The sequence below is a fragment of the Aythya ferina genome (assembly GCF_964211825.1).
Source record: "Aythya ferina genome assembly, chromosome: 2".
NCBI lineage: Eukaryota > Metazoa > Chordata > Aves > Anseriformes > Anatidae > Aythya > Aythya ferina.
This window is the reverse complement of record NC_140297.1, coordinates 84,048,535-84,064,097: the sequence shown is the minus strand read 5'-3', so window position 1 is coordinate 84,064,097 and position 15,563 is coordinate 84,048,535. Positions and strand designations below refer to the sequence as shown.

General features: G+C 35.0%; 1 long non-coding RNA gene across 1 annotated transcript in view; it reads left to right on the top strand.

Annotated features, from left to right (window-relative positions):
- LOC311430726 overlaps positions 1-9,529 on the top strand; it is a 29,228-nt gene extending 19,699 nt beyond the window's left edge. The window contains exons 4-7 of the long non-coding RNA XR_014688988.1: positions 4,804-4,906; positions 5,679-5,885; positions 7,479-7,576; positions 9,404-9,529. This is a non-coding gene — a long non-coding RNA (uncharacterized lncRNA). The remainder of the gene's footprint in view (positions 1-4,803; positions 4,907-5,678; positions 5,886-7,478; positions 7,577-9,403) is intronic.
- Positions 9,530-15,563: the final 6,034 nt, after the last annotated feature.

Here is a 15,563-nt window from a genome sequence, read left to right as displayed (position 1 = left end):
CTACAGATGCTTAAGGGAGAACCCTCCAGTGTAATTTTGGAAAATGTTTATATGGAAGACAGACCTTGAAGAGTTTTAATCATGAGCAAGTATTTCTGAAAGCAAATTCAAGGGGATGACAAGATGCTAGCTTTTTTTATCCATAGGATTAATTGCATAGAGGAAAAAGTTTATAAAATTATTTATTGTTAGTGCTAGGAAGACACATGCCTTTGTACTGGATTTCTTAGCCCTGACTGGACTGGTATGCCCACTAAGGAGACTGGAATGTCCATAGGCTATCAGCTGCCTTGCAAGCACCAAATAATGTAAAAACGCAATACAAAATAAATAAATAAATAAAATAAAATAAATAAAATAAAATAAAATAAAATAAAATAAAATAAAATAAAATAAAATAAAACTGAGTATCTGAACTGAATTAAGTTCCACAAAATATACCAGCTTACTCCTATGAGCTAGCTTTCATTATGAACACCTTCCAAATGATGTGTGAAAAATAACCTTGTAGATTTTTGTGTTGCTATCAACACTGATCATTAGAATATTCCTGCATTTCTAAATGAATGTCTTTGTGCAGGTAACACCTATCTTCTGAAAACCTGAGATCCAGAATCCTGAATATATTTATATTTTAAATATTTATATTTAAATGCTGGTCAAAGATATTTAAGCTAATATTTCTGCATGTTACCCTGTAATGGGTCTGGCTGGAATGTTAACTTTCCCTGCAGCAGCCCATACAATGCTGTACTCTGCACTTGTAGCTGGAACAGCAGTGTTATCACAGTGTTGTGTCTACTGCTGAGCAGCACTAGCACAGCATCGGGACTCTCTCTAACCCTCCTAGGGGGTGGGCAAAAAGTGAGAAGAGAAACATCACTAGGGCAGCTGACCTAAATCAACCAAAGGGATATTCCATACCATGTGATGTCACACTCAGCAATAAAAGGTGGAAACAGGAAGAAGAGGGGAGGGGTGGGCTCTCATTGTGAAGATGTCAGTCCTCCTCCTGAACACAGGCTACGTGCATTGAGGCCCTGCTTCAAGGATGTGGTCAATCATCGCTCATTTGTGGGAAGTAGAGAGTAATTTCTTTCCTCTGCGCTTCCACATAGCCTTCATTTATTTTGTTTGTTTGTTTTCCTCCCTTCTTTTTATTTTCCCTTTCCCCCTCCCTTTTCCCCTTTCCCTTTTTATTTCACTTTAGTTAAATTGTTTAGTTCATAATAATCTTTATTTAATTATTATTATTATTTCCTTTTAATTAAATTATCCTTATTTCAACCCGTGGGTTGTTCTTTGTTTTACTTCTCCCCCTCCTCATCTAAAAAGAGGGGGAGTGAGAGAGCGGTTGTGGGGTTTACCTGCCCAGCACGGTAAAACCACCACATACCCCTATGCATGAAAGTTACTTAAAATATTTTTCATTCATTAATATAAGCTGCAACAGTAGTAAGTGCTTTAAAGCAGTATCACAAAGTTATACAAATATACAAAGTTTGGAAGTGGTAAGTCTTCCTTCTCTCTTGAATTAAAAATATGCTGTTCTTTCACATTCAAAAAAAAATAAGAAAAGAAAGAAAACAGTGCAACATAAGGATTATGTTTTAAACATGGAGGAAAAAAAAAAAAAAAGAATAGAAAAGAACATTTCCTTGTTACACCAATTTTCTTTACATTTTTTGCCTTTGTGTTGATAACTATAATGCCAAATGAGAGGCTTTTGGTAAACACAAATGAGAATATTTATGAAATAGGGAAAAAAAATAGTCTCATAGAATGGCTGAATTTCAACTATGTACTGAGGGGAAAAAAAAAAAAGTGTTTCTTAAAACCAATAGCAGCAAATATGAAATCAAGCAAGATAATCATTCATTACTTAATTGTCACATTTGTTGCTGAATTTTACAGTCTAAAAATGTTGAAACTCATTAAAAGAACTCTTTATTCAACTTTATTTTTTGTTCTGTCTTTCAAACGACATTTATGAAAAAGTCCTTTTACCATGGGAATGGATGCAACTAGTTGATACAGTATCCTTGAGCAATTTATCTTATAATCTGTTTTCTCTTTTTAGTACTTTTTGTTTTCCTTGCTAAAAGTCTTTTTACCTTCTCTTGTTTGTCTGTTGTTTGTTTGTTTCTTTTTTACAGTGTAGATACATGAATCCTTACATCTTTTGGGATAGTATGAATGATACCTGTGTCTCTTTGTATTTTATTCAGTAAATATATCTCTGAATTTGATTTACCTAGTTATTAAACTGTGATTGAGTTACAAATTATACATATTGATAATGTGATTTACAATTGTTAACTATCAGTCAAAAACATTTGTTTTATATTTGTATTCTTTAATCACATTTTTTTCTGACTCACTGTGAAAAATAAATAAATAAATCTGCCCTTTTCTGACTTGATTAAATTACTGAAATGAAGCAGTTGTTTCATGTGGAGAAATGGAGGACATTTCATTATAGTTTTGCAATACAGATCAACAGCTGAGATTTTTCCAATGTGACTAGGAAAAAAGATACTGAATCAAAAACAAAAGTCACTGAGTAACTTTGTTGTAGAAGGCTGGGTGGAATCCAGGAAAAGTAAGGACTGAAAAAATACAACACACTCATCAATTATAAGATATTTGTAAATAAAAATATTTCTTGTAATCTCATAACCTAGAAATAAAACTGGGTAAAAACATGTACATTAACTTTAGAACAATCTAGTTTTTTCTTTACTATCCCATATTGTCTTCAACTTTCATCAGACTTCTGATTTTTATACTTCATAGCAAAATGTGTTTAAAACTTTTCTTATTTTTGCTGAAGTAATTTGATATGTATAAAAAAAGAATAGTCTTTAGATGTTGTAAAATGATATAATTGTGATAACCATAAAGCACATCAGATTTATACTTGACTGCATCAGTAATTTGTATATTTGTATGTTTTAGAGGGAAGTATTTATCAGGAAAAGTGACTAAAAAAAAAAGTTTTCTTAGGTTTTTATCACCATCTAAACACTACAGAATTACCATATCTTATCATTTTGCTGTTCTGGAAAAATCTTACTGTTCTTATGTTTAGTAATAAGAGCTATCAATGTGTATTAATGTTATAGGGAAAGTCGGTTTAGTTTTCCTTAGCTCACATGTTTCTTTCCCAACTTTGAACATTTTTTTTTTCTTTCATCCATCCTTTCATCTTTCATCATTATTATCAACTAATCAGAGATTAATAAATGTTCCTACTTTAAATATCCCGCTTGGACAAGTTTGACTACAAAAACAGCTATCACTTTTTTAGGGTAGAAGTCACTGCAGTATAAGCCCTGCTAGAACTCAAATCTAGAGCACTTTCAAGAGGTCAAAATGGTAAGTAAATGTTTGCACAATAAAACCAGGAGGTGTAGAGCAGAAAACAATTACATTTAGTTTGTTCACTGGCTCCACATCTTCAGAGATCTGAACTCTGGATGGTTGCTTTGAAGGCAGGTTCTGTGTACTACAAAAGGCAACACAGAAAAATCTGTAGGGCACTAAATCTATTCCTGCTGCTTTTCAGTAGAACATTAGGGTTCAGGCAGATTCTCAGTCTCAGAATAAAAGGGTTGACAGTATATATAATATGTAGGTTGGAAATTGCTCAGTAAATGATCCATAAACTGGTTACATAATCCATCAAGGATGGATGTACCTACAGATTATGCTTCTATATGCCAAAAGAGTAGTAAATCTATGAACTGAGTCTCTTCATAAGGATTACATAGTGAGTTTCTTTCTAGGTAAAAAGCAGTTAATATTTTGTTTCTGAGATGAAGCATACAGATGAGGCATGTTTCTGAGATGAGGGTTTTATGAGACTTCTGGGGAGAAATACTATTGACAAAGCAATAACAGTGCTAAGCAAGCTCTTTCATTTATACACGTGTATCAGCCTTGGATTAGAGACAATTAAACAGCATATATCTCATGTGCATCTCAATCCAATGGAATTGGATTCTAGAAACATTCCTCCCAGATTTAAACGTGTAGCATAAAGTTCCTTTCTCTGTTGATAATGTATTTATTTCAAACTTAAATCAAATTGAAAAATAAAATAAAAAATAAAAACCTGAAGCATGCCAGGAGTTGGTTCCATTAATGCTATTGAGTGTCTGGAATGCTTAAAATTGCACTTGGGAATGCAAGGTACTTACGTTTAGAAGAAATACAAAAAGAGAAGTACAGTTGATAACATCATAACAAAATCTTTCTGAATTGCTATTCCTGAACATAGTTGTTAGTGTGCCTGTCATAGCTTTTTAATATGACATGTTCCTCTGCATTGCATGGTGCCTCAAACTGTTTTTGTGACTAGCTGCTGAAACTTGGGAATCATGGAAATGAAGATTGCTGCAGACGCAAAATATCTCAGCTTCCAAATACCACCTGTCTTTGAAGAGAGAATTCCAAAATGTAACTTATTCTGCCATTTCTCCTCAGAGTATTTTCACTGCATGCATATATCAAGTAATTGCTCTGAAAGATAAAAATGGAAGTTTGAGTTATAATATATATAATGTGTCTAATAAATGCAGGCAGGTAGCTAAATTTGTCTCAGAATGGTAGTTTGTGCTGCATTCCTGTTTGGGCTGCTTCAGAATTGCTCTGTCACTAATACTTTTAACAGGTCTAGAATACTGCAGAAGTGCATCTTAATGAACTTGGGGGAATTTAAAACATGCTTGTAATTGCCTGAACAATTGACAACTCCTACAAGCAAAACATGTAAGCAACTCTGAACCTTTGACAAAACAGGTGAAAACAGCAAGCCAGTGGACCAAGCATGGACCAAGTTTAACAGTTCCTGTGTCTTCACTTGAATGTCAATGCTCAGGTGTTGCTTCAGAAATCCCACAAGGTAACGAGAATAAAACTACTCTTCACATGTTAGCTGTGGGTCTAGAGTTGTTCCTGCTGCCTGCCTGTGCTAACTCACATAGAGGGTAAATAAAATGAGTCAGTCCTTAATGGAGAATGAAAATGGCAATCTGAAAAATAAAAGATGTCCTTAAAAATTTTATGAAATAAAACATTAGTCTCATATCCAAACAAAAGTAGGTTAGAGATCCTTAGAAGACTGATATGTGATTTCATTTGCAAATAGGTTTGACTTTGCAGTAGTCTCAAAGAAAAAGACAAACCAGAATTACAGTTCAATTATTTGTATGTGTTTTCCCATTGCCTGTTATGTGTAAAAGCTGAAGTGTCTCTGTTGTTTACATCATTATCTTTAAATAGCTTGCACTGATGCTTTTCATAGGATTAATTCTGTTCACTCTCTCAACAGGCTTGTTTTTAAGTGATTGTTTCTTTCCATGTTACAAGATAATATTGTTTCTGTAATTAAGGTTTGTCATAATAAATAATTTTTGTTACCAAAATACAGTAAAAAAAATGATACATATCTTAAAATATATTGTAAAAAGACATATGAAGATGATATGAGGCATCTGTAAAATTTAATCTATTTTACTATTTTTCTATTATCATTAGTATGTTTGCAATCTAAATCTCACCTCTTAATCACTAGAGCAATATCACGTGGGCTTAGTATAACAGAGACTGGAACAGAACAGCTGCAAAAGGAATAAAAGTGGAAATCAAAATAATCACTGACTAATTAATTTCAGACACAGAAGGCCTTCATGTAAGGGAGTGAAGTTTCCCTTGCTGATAAGAAATACCACAATTTATTCTTGAAGCAGTGATAGAATGGCTCAAGGGCCACCTCTCCACAGCAGAGCTGGTGCTTGGGATGAACCAACACTGAGCTAAGGTGTGCCATGACAACACTCATAATGCATCTTTGCAGAACCCTTGTGGAACCACTTGTCATGGTAAGACTCAGTTCAATTCATTCTTCCTTAAATCTTCTTATATTCCTTAAGCACAATCATGAGTTTAATTTGCCTTAAGGGGTACAATAAAACTCCTTAACATGTCCCACCATGAAAATCCAAATACTGATTTCAATAATAAATTTGTAAACATTAGTGTCTTCCAATGAAGACATTTTTCACTGGAAGTAAAAAACAGATTGTACTCTGAGCTGAGCAGATGTCTCTCCCTCTTGAAGGGTCCAACAGGCAAAAACAACTCTCCCCAGCCAATTTCTCTAATACAAAGTGTATGTCACAGTCTATAAGAATCAAGGGTCATCTTAATTCCAAATGACTAGAGTCCCAGCTTCAAAACATTTCTCATTTACTTCTCTGTTTCCAATGAAAAGTTGGTTTTGATTAAGCAAATGTGTGTGTATATGTATACACACACACTTTTGGGGATGATGGAGTGAGTGGTGTGTCAGAAGAAAAGTCATGTTATCTCTTTTTCTTCCGTTGTGGCCTTTGTGAAAAAACATTGTTTGTTTGTTTGTTTGTTTTTATATATTTATTTCTCATCAGAAACTGGAAGAAGTAATGGTTTGATTCTCACCTCATTAAAAACCTTTTTTCTCTTGAAGTTATGAAAACATCTCCTTACCAAAAATAAAATTAAAAAATGTGGAAATATTAACTAGATAAGAATGTGGATTGGTATTAGTGCTGCTTTTGAGGTTGTAAATTTACACTGGAGTGCATAACTCTGAAAAACAGTCATTGTTAACATATAATCTTGTAGAAAATTAACCAGTCAAAATATGTAAATTTCTGATTTGAAAATTAATATGTTCCCTTACAACCTGTTTGCTAAGCTTTGCTTGATAATAGTGGTCTAAGATGAAATATACATAGTTCAGCTATACACAATTGCAGGAATTCCCTCACTTCCCTCTGTTCAGCTTCTACAGTGTGATAACATACAACTGTACTCCCTCTCATCTTCATACGTTAAAGTTATTCAAGTAATAAGATAATATTTAAGAGTCATCCATATTACTGCATGATTCCCACCACTGTAGGAAATGACGGTGCTTTAGATAGCTTGCTATCTTTGTTCTATTTGCTTTTAGATAAGACATAAGAGAAATACCACAGAGAATAAGGCAAAGGTTTAGCCTAGTAGATCTGCATGAATCAAGTGAGATCCACTTGTGTGCAACAGATTGTTTAATTCATTATTGTTATTAGTTACTCCATTAAAGCAATTGAAATTAATTGAAACAAAAATCATATGATGAAGGTCATGTGTTCTCTATTTTTGGAACACACTGTTTAAACACAAAAATTAAAATTAAGATAAAAGATTTTTTTTCTAATGTTATTTCTGTCCTGAATTTCCATCCATAAAGCCATTCTGTCTTCATTAAATATTACCTGAAAAATTCAAATTTCAATACACAATGAATTGAGTGAATATTTTTGTTCTAAAGAGAAAAATCTTTGCTATTTACAAATACAAGTTTGCTGCTTGAAAATTTTTCAAACTTACCATTGATCATTGATTTTTATTCTTATTTTTTTTCTGAACAAATATCTCTTCTTTTAAAGTGAGACACTCATTCAGCTATCTGAGTGCTACTGAATTATACAACTTACAGTAAGTGGCCATCCAGCTCAGACTACTGTGCCAGCTACAGTCTTTATAGGTAAGTTGAAAGATTTGTGTTTATTACAGTAACTTGGTTGAATCTTATTCAGATAACTTGATATTTATTTATATATGAGGTTTGTGGGGAATATCATGAAATTATTTCCCTAGAATTAAACTGTCAGTATCAAAACCAGTAATGGAACACAACAAAGGAGTTGCATCTTGTATTAACACCTTGCATTTAAGTAATTATTCCATCCTTCATTGCAAGCACATATTGAATGGTACATGGAAGGAAAATACTGCATTGTTTTGCAAAAGCCGCTGAGAAGCATAAAATGTTGTGGAAAAGTAGCTCAGAGAATTTATCAGACTGTCTTCTGAGATATAATCTGAAGCTGCCCTTGATTAAAGCAGTAATCAAGGTTAAAGGTGTTCATGACTGAAGTGATCCTGGCTAGAAAGCCATTGTACATGGAGGAATCGGTGATCTATCAGCCTGCACGGGCCTGTGCAGTGCCGCACTGCATGTGCAGCTTGGGTCTTCAGACCTGTGCCTTTGGCAGTAGAAGTGCTTAACAGAGATGATTTTAAGAAAGCTCATTTGAATGACCAAAACAGGGTGCCCCTTCCTGGTAGGCATCTTCATGATAAGCTGTGATCGGAGGCTCATTCAATGCTTCATAACTTGGGGTTCCTAGCAACTGGAATACCATAACACTACTTTTACTTTCTTACACTCAGTGCCTTTCTTACTGGGATCATAACAAACCATCACCTTCTGGTGCAAAACAATGACCCATTAAACTTAAAATGAAATAAGAAAGTAGAATACAATCAGGTTCATAATTAAGTACTTTTAGTAGTTACTTGCTATTTTTGAATGTATAAAAATTCTGGTAAATTCTGGTGGAATTCACCAAAGACAGGTGTTGTTGTTGTTGTTTTGTTTTGCTTTGTTTTGTTTTTAATAAGAGAGTAAAACAATACTGTGAAAAACTCCAATTAGGGGAATATGTGCACTGGCTAAATGACTGTAGAAATAATACGTTCCCATAAATTTGATTGGGCAACTTTCAATAAATCTATTCAAAAACAAAAAGGACAAAACACAACAAAACAAAAATGAAAACCACAACTCATTGACTGTTTTACTTGTATTTTATTTATTTTATTGATAGTGGGTTTTTTTGATTGATTGATTTGTTGGTTTTGTTTGTTTCCTTGTTTGTTTTCCCCAAGTGAGATGCCTGATGTTAGCATAATTCTTCTCTTTCTTTGCCAACTCACATGAAACTATTATTTATAGCTGCTATACACAGAGGTGCATGCACACTTACATATTATAGCTATTATTTAGCAAAATGCCTCAGATATCTGACAGTGCCTTGAAAGCCAGAAACCTTGTGTTGCTATTATTATATAATTACATATCTTTGCATGCTCTGTTTCAGCATCTGTAAATAAACAATGTTGAATTTTTAATCAATTTTTAAACTGGTGGTATATTTTGCTAGGAATTGCTGCCAAAATGGACCATAAGGGAACAAGCTGTAATACTAAAAACAAGACAAAAACAAGACAGAAGTTTAGGCTTAGTTTTTGGTGAAGAGTTCTTAAGTATTTTATTTTTATTTTTTTGTATTATCTTTTGCTAAGACTTTATTCTGTACATTAAAACATTACTTTTTTTTTTTTTTTTTTTTTTTTTTTTTTACTACAGAAGAGTTCTAATTTACCTATTCAAATCTTTTTTTTTTTTTTCTTTTCTTTGGTTATTCAAGCTAATGATAATTCTTGGAGAGTTACTTTGAAAGTACTAGCTAAGTAGAGGTAGATAAATTAATCTAGATAAATCGCATTTCATGAATACTTTTCACAGTGTGAAGATTTACCAGTGTCATGAGAAATCCTTCTCTCTATTTCAGGTAACTATTCTCTCATTTCAGGTAACTATTAATTTGAGTTTTGAAATTAAACTCATTTAAAATAACTGGATTCAACAGTCAGAATTTGAAAGTCTTTGCAGAAGCAATACAAACATATATTTAACTTGATATATGTATACCAAATGACACCAATGCTTGTACGAGTAATTACTGTAATTAATTTCAAAGACATAATATATAGTTTTCAAAGCTGCATTAAATTCAAACAAACAAACATACAAAATAAGACATGAACAACATGCAGTGTACCTAGAGATATGGGAACATTTCACTTCAGATTTAATAAGCATCTCACAGAAGAACAGAAGCAGAAAATATAAAATATACTATTGAAAAACAAAAACAAACAAAAAAAAAATCTAGTATAACGTATCTTTTCCTGTGTACATATGAAAACATTTCACAGAGGTCAGACATAGGTCAGACCTGAATATCAAACAGCTTTAAGCAAAAACTCTTAATTAGTGATGTGAAAACTTTTATCCCCTGAGCATAATCCTTAACTTTGAAAGTGCATCTTTTCACATGGGATTCAATGTAACAATTTCACAGAATCACAGAATAGTTGAGGTTGCTGAAGACCTCTGGAGGTCTTCTTGTCCAAGATTCCTGCTCAAGCAAAGACACCTAGAGCAAGTTGCCTAGGATTATGTGCAGACTTATGCAGACTAGGACTTATGAAGATCTCCAGTGTGGGAAACTCCAGAACCTCTCTAGGCAATCTGTGCCATTGCTCAATCATATGCACAATAAAGAAGCACTTCCTGATGTTTAGACAGAACCTCCTGTGTTCTGTTTTATGCCCATTGTCTTTTGTCCTGTCTTTAGGCATCATTGATAAGATCCTGGTTCCATTCTCTTTGCACCTATAATGAAAATATTATTATTCATATCGGTTTTGAGACTCTTCAGGGTTCAAGTATATTTCAGCCTGCAATTTGATGTGTACAAATATTAAATGAGGTCTACAGTTTACATCAAATTGTAGATTTACTTAAATAAAAAATAAAATCTAGGCTTGAGGGTTTAAGGTTAATGTGAGTTTTCGGCATTTACTTTGTCATATTATAAATTCAAATAAAGAACTAGAAAACCTTTCAAAATCTAATCCAGTCTGTTTCCTTTATTGCTTTGAAAGTTCAAAGAGGTCAATAAAAAGAGGTCATTAAAAAACAACATGGACTGTGGGCATTTTTCATATATATGCACTTTTCCCATTGAACAATAAGTGTACCTCAAGGGCCGTATTCTAGTAAAAGTGCATTCTAACAGATCCCTTCGAATTGCCTCTCCGAGCTAGATGTCTCTGGTCTTGCCTTCATCAGCAAAAACTGTGTAGTATTTTAGCTGTCGTTGCTGCTGAACATCAGCATTCACAATGGAAAGGAGAAGTACGTGTGAGAGTAGATTTCTTAAAGTCAAGTAATACCATCAGGAAGAGCACTATGGTTCAGTTGAATTCTCTGGAAGTTGTATCTGGTAGTATTTTATTCACTGCCTGTTAATGTCAGAGAAACTGCAGACAGGCAGGCTTTTGAAAGCTGAATTATTCAAAATAATGTTCAGTAAAGGTATCTACTAATACCTATCTACTACTATTGCTATCTGCTAATAGCAATAATAATAATCTGAACAATAACCTGACAATAGCAATAATCTGAATTAATCTCGTGATCCTATCCAATAACGTGAGGAAGATGATGATGATGTCGAGAACATTGTTATAATCAGTATGTTTCAGCTTAAAAATAAGATGCAAATTGGACTTAGTATGTTTGTGTGTATGAATGAGGGATTTGAGAAAAAATGTACTTTCTGATAGGGAAAAAAATAATAGTAATAATTAGACATGACATATCCAAGGATGAATATTGCCAATTTGCTTTTTTGGCCTTGTTGGATCACACTTTGGAACTGGAAGGCTCAACTTGTATTTTATCAAATAACTGAAAACTCAGAGGTTATTTCAAAATAATAACCTGGAGCTATTTCTGATTTCTGATATTATATGATATTATATATTATAATTTCTGATTTATATGGCCAGGTCCTTCTCCTCTCTTAGTCATTGGCTTTGTTCTTATTTTTTTAAATGTGTGCTGTTGCAAAGTGTTATAACAACACTAGGTGGTGTGTGTAGTGTTGGCAATAGAAAGGTCAAGAAAACTCTGTAGTTTTCTTTCTTAACATGGTATTAATCCTGACAACTCTTTCGTTGTTGCCTGGCAGATGGTAATAAATCCAGACAACATTTGGTCATAGATCATTTTCTCAGAATCTGGGCAACAAAAATTATTTTTATATAAAATATATTGTTTCTTTTTTTAGACTGATGTTTGGTGTGTACAGAAATGTGAGCAAAATGATGAGGAAAATGACTGCCTGGCCTGGCAGATTTTTGTGGCATCCTCATTCTCTTGTTCGTTCCTTCTAAGCAGATTCTCACACCTGTCACCAGACCATTGTCAAAAAAAAATAAATAAATAAAATGAAAGCAAATGGTTTTAATTGTTAAGATAGACCTCAAGACAGGACCATGAGGAAATCTTACTCATCATCCAGCTGGTTGTCCAAAATCTACTTGCTGCTGAAGCAAGATGTTCTTTTGCATCCAGTGTTTAAAAAACTGTTTTTTGGAGGGGTGTTTCTGTTGTTGTTGTTGTTTCTCCTTAATTTTGGACCACAAGTGTCTGTCAAAGTTCTAGTGCTAAATTAGCTAGCCAACAGTGAGAAGCTGTTTATTGTAATTTTATTATGACATTACTGATACAGAAATGAAACTCATGTTATCTCAATTTGTTCTGGTAGTTTCTCAGTGTCCAAAATTTTTATTGGAGTGTTTAAAAATATTTCTTCAAAATAAAATTGTTGCATCTTCTGGCAAAGATATGAACATCCCTAAACTCATTTGATGAAATCAAAACTGTTGCAAGACGATGAGTCTCTGTGGCTTTTACAACTTTTTAAAGCCTTAGTAAATATCGGTAAAGAAGACCAGTCACTGGTACTCTGTAAAAATACATTTCAGAGACCAAAAGTGAATGTTGTAGTATTCCTACCTACTTTAAAATGATAGCAGGTACATGGTTTCTTGTTTATATCTGAGCAGATTAATGTTTATGTTGTATTTCAAATTAATGCCTAAAATACTTCTGAAATAAAATGCTTTTAAATGGTTTATTGTTGGATAGGACAAAGCATTTTTAATTCCATCTTTTTCCTATCCCTATTTTACTAATTTCTTGTACCAGACTAGTGTTTTCCAAAAAGCTAAGAAGAGAATGTGTGGAAGATCCATAATGAGTCATGAGTCATAGCAAGGAGTTAACATATGCACATTTTTCTCCATAATGACAAAAAATATATAAACACCCACATATATATTGTGTTCTGTTAGATGCAGTGGCCAGTAATCATAAAGTGAGTGCAATGGACATATTTAACACTCCATGTGGAAGTGCTATATACTAGAAAATACTCCAGACAACATCTGGTGTGTGATGTAAGCATCATCTGGTGGTGTGTCTGGTAAGCATCTAGAATTCCTGATGACTAATATAAAACCCATGAGAAGGCTGATGTTGTTTATCACTAGCTATTTTGTATTATAACCATAACCCAAGAATACACATGACAGAGACTAAAAATACTTCTTGATACAGTAAAACCCCTGCTGCTTCAGCTAGTCCATAGTGAGTTGCACTCCCAATTGACTTAATAGCACCTACTGTCGTTTTGTGCTTTCATGAGAGAGAATTCTACTTATCAGATATGTGGAAAGATATGGCTTTTTGGCCACCTCTTTAATTTACTGCCTAAATACCTTATTTATCAGAGGAATGTAATTATGTTGCCTTAGAGAGTCCAGTAGATGTAATCTTTTCAGATTTTAGCAAAGCTTTCAGTACTGTCTCACACAGTATCCTTATGGACAAAATGTCCAGCATACAGCTAGACAAGTACACGATATGATGGGTAAACAATTGGCTGGTGGGTCAGGTTTAAAGGGATTTAGTAAATGGGGTTACATCAGGCTGGTAGCCAGTCAGTGGAGTTCCACAGGGCTCCATTTAGGGCCAGTCCTCTTCAATCTTTTTATAAATGATCTGGACACAGGACTCAAATGCATACTAAGTAAGTTCGCAGATAATTCTAAATTAGGAGAAGCTGCTACTGACTCCTTCAAGGGTATAGAGGCCTTGCAGAGAAATCTTGACAAATTAGAAGGCAAGACTATCATCAATAATATGAAATTTAACAAAAGAAAATGCTGGATTTCTCACCTGAGGTACATACAGACTGGGGGATGAGAGGCTGGAGAGCAGCCCTGCAGAAAGGGATCAGAGAGTTTTCTCTGAGTTCTTATCATCAGAGAGTTGATGGTAAGTTGAACATGATTCAACAGTGTGCCCTGGCAGCTAAAAGGCCCAGCCTTTTCTTATAATGCATCAGACACAACATTGGCTAGCTAGTCAAGGGAAAGGATTGTCCTGCTCTGCTCCCCACTGGTGCAGCCTCACCTTGAGTACTGTATGCAGCTTTGGGCATGACAATTGAACACAAAAGTATTAGATAGTGTCCAAAGGAGGGACACAAAGATGGAGATGGGTCTAGAGGGCAAGATGTATGAGGAGCAGCTGAGGTCACTTGGTTTGTTAAACCCAAAGAAGATGAGACTGAGGGGAGGCCTCATCACAGCTTGTGAGCTTCCTCACACAGGGGAGCAGAGGGGCATTCACTGTGACCCTGTGAGAGTGTGGTCAGGCACTGGAACAGGCTCCCCAGGGAAGTGGTCACAACAGCAAGCCTACTGGAGTTCAGGAAGGGTTTGGACAATGTTCTCAGACATGGTTTGATTTTTGGGTGGTCCTGCGTGGAACCAGGAGTTGGACTCGATCCTTGTGGTTTCCTTCCAACATGGATGTTTCATAGGGACCTGTACAGTCTAGAGGAACAGGCCAGAAGGAACTTCATTTTCAACAAGGACAAAGGCCACCTCCTGACAGGCTGTCCTTCAGGCTGGAAACGCCCTGTGCAGCTATACAGACTGGTCACTGCCTGACTGGGAGCAGCTCTGCTTGAAGCGACCTTGGCATTCACAGGCAGAGTGTGAGCCAGCAGTGTGCCCTGACTGCAGGGATGGCCAACAGCATCCTGGGAGCTGTATGCATAGCCAAGAGACTAGGGGAAAGGGTTATACCCCTATACCCAGCACATCTAGCATATCGCATCCAATCATAAGCCCTCAAATACAGGAAAGCTATCAACAGGTCCCTGATCTGGTCCCTGACTATCATAAGCCACTAGGGTGGTCTGGGATGGGAGCATGTGTCCTACAAGGAGAAGCTGAGGGACTGGGTCTTGTTTGGTCTGGGGAAGAGATGACTTTAGGGGACCATAGCAGCAGTGTGCCAGGACCTACAAAAATCTTTCAAGATAAAGACAGGCACTTCAGAACAGTGTATCATGGGAGGAAGAGAGACAATTAACACAGGGGAGAGAGAGTCTGACTGGATATAAGAAGAAACTTCTCACAAGAACAGTCAAGCAATCTCCAGAGACATGCTGCACACTGAGGTTGTGTCTTGAAGGTTTTCAAGACCTGAATGATTAAAGCCCTCTGAAATCCACTCAGATCTCCTTTGAGATCCACTTGACCTCCTTTGAGTAAAAGATTGGACTAAAGCCTTTCTGAGATGCCTTCCATCCATAATTATCCTAGGAAAATACAAAGTATTTTGCAAAGCAGTTTCACAAATGTTCCACATTCATAAAATATTTAAAGTGAAAATTCCTGAATGCCAGGAAATTGTTCATAACTCTTGTTATGAAAGTTTCCTCTCCAACAGGAGCTGGTGGTTCTGCTTCTGGTACTCATGCTGAGTACTTGCAAGTATTCTGAGTACTTTAGCTGAAATTAGTATGGTTACTGTCAGAATAAGATAGACAGTGAGAAAGAATGGCAGAACTAAGCTGTCAGTATCTGCTAAGCCTTGAGAGGCTTATCACAACCTCTTCAACTTTGAATTAAGTAACAGACTTAAAAAACATATTTCAACAAAGCAAGATACTTTGCTTACTTTAAATTTTAAT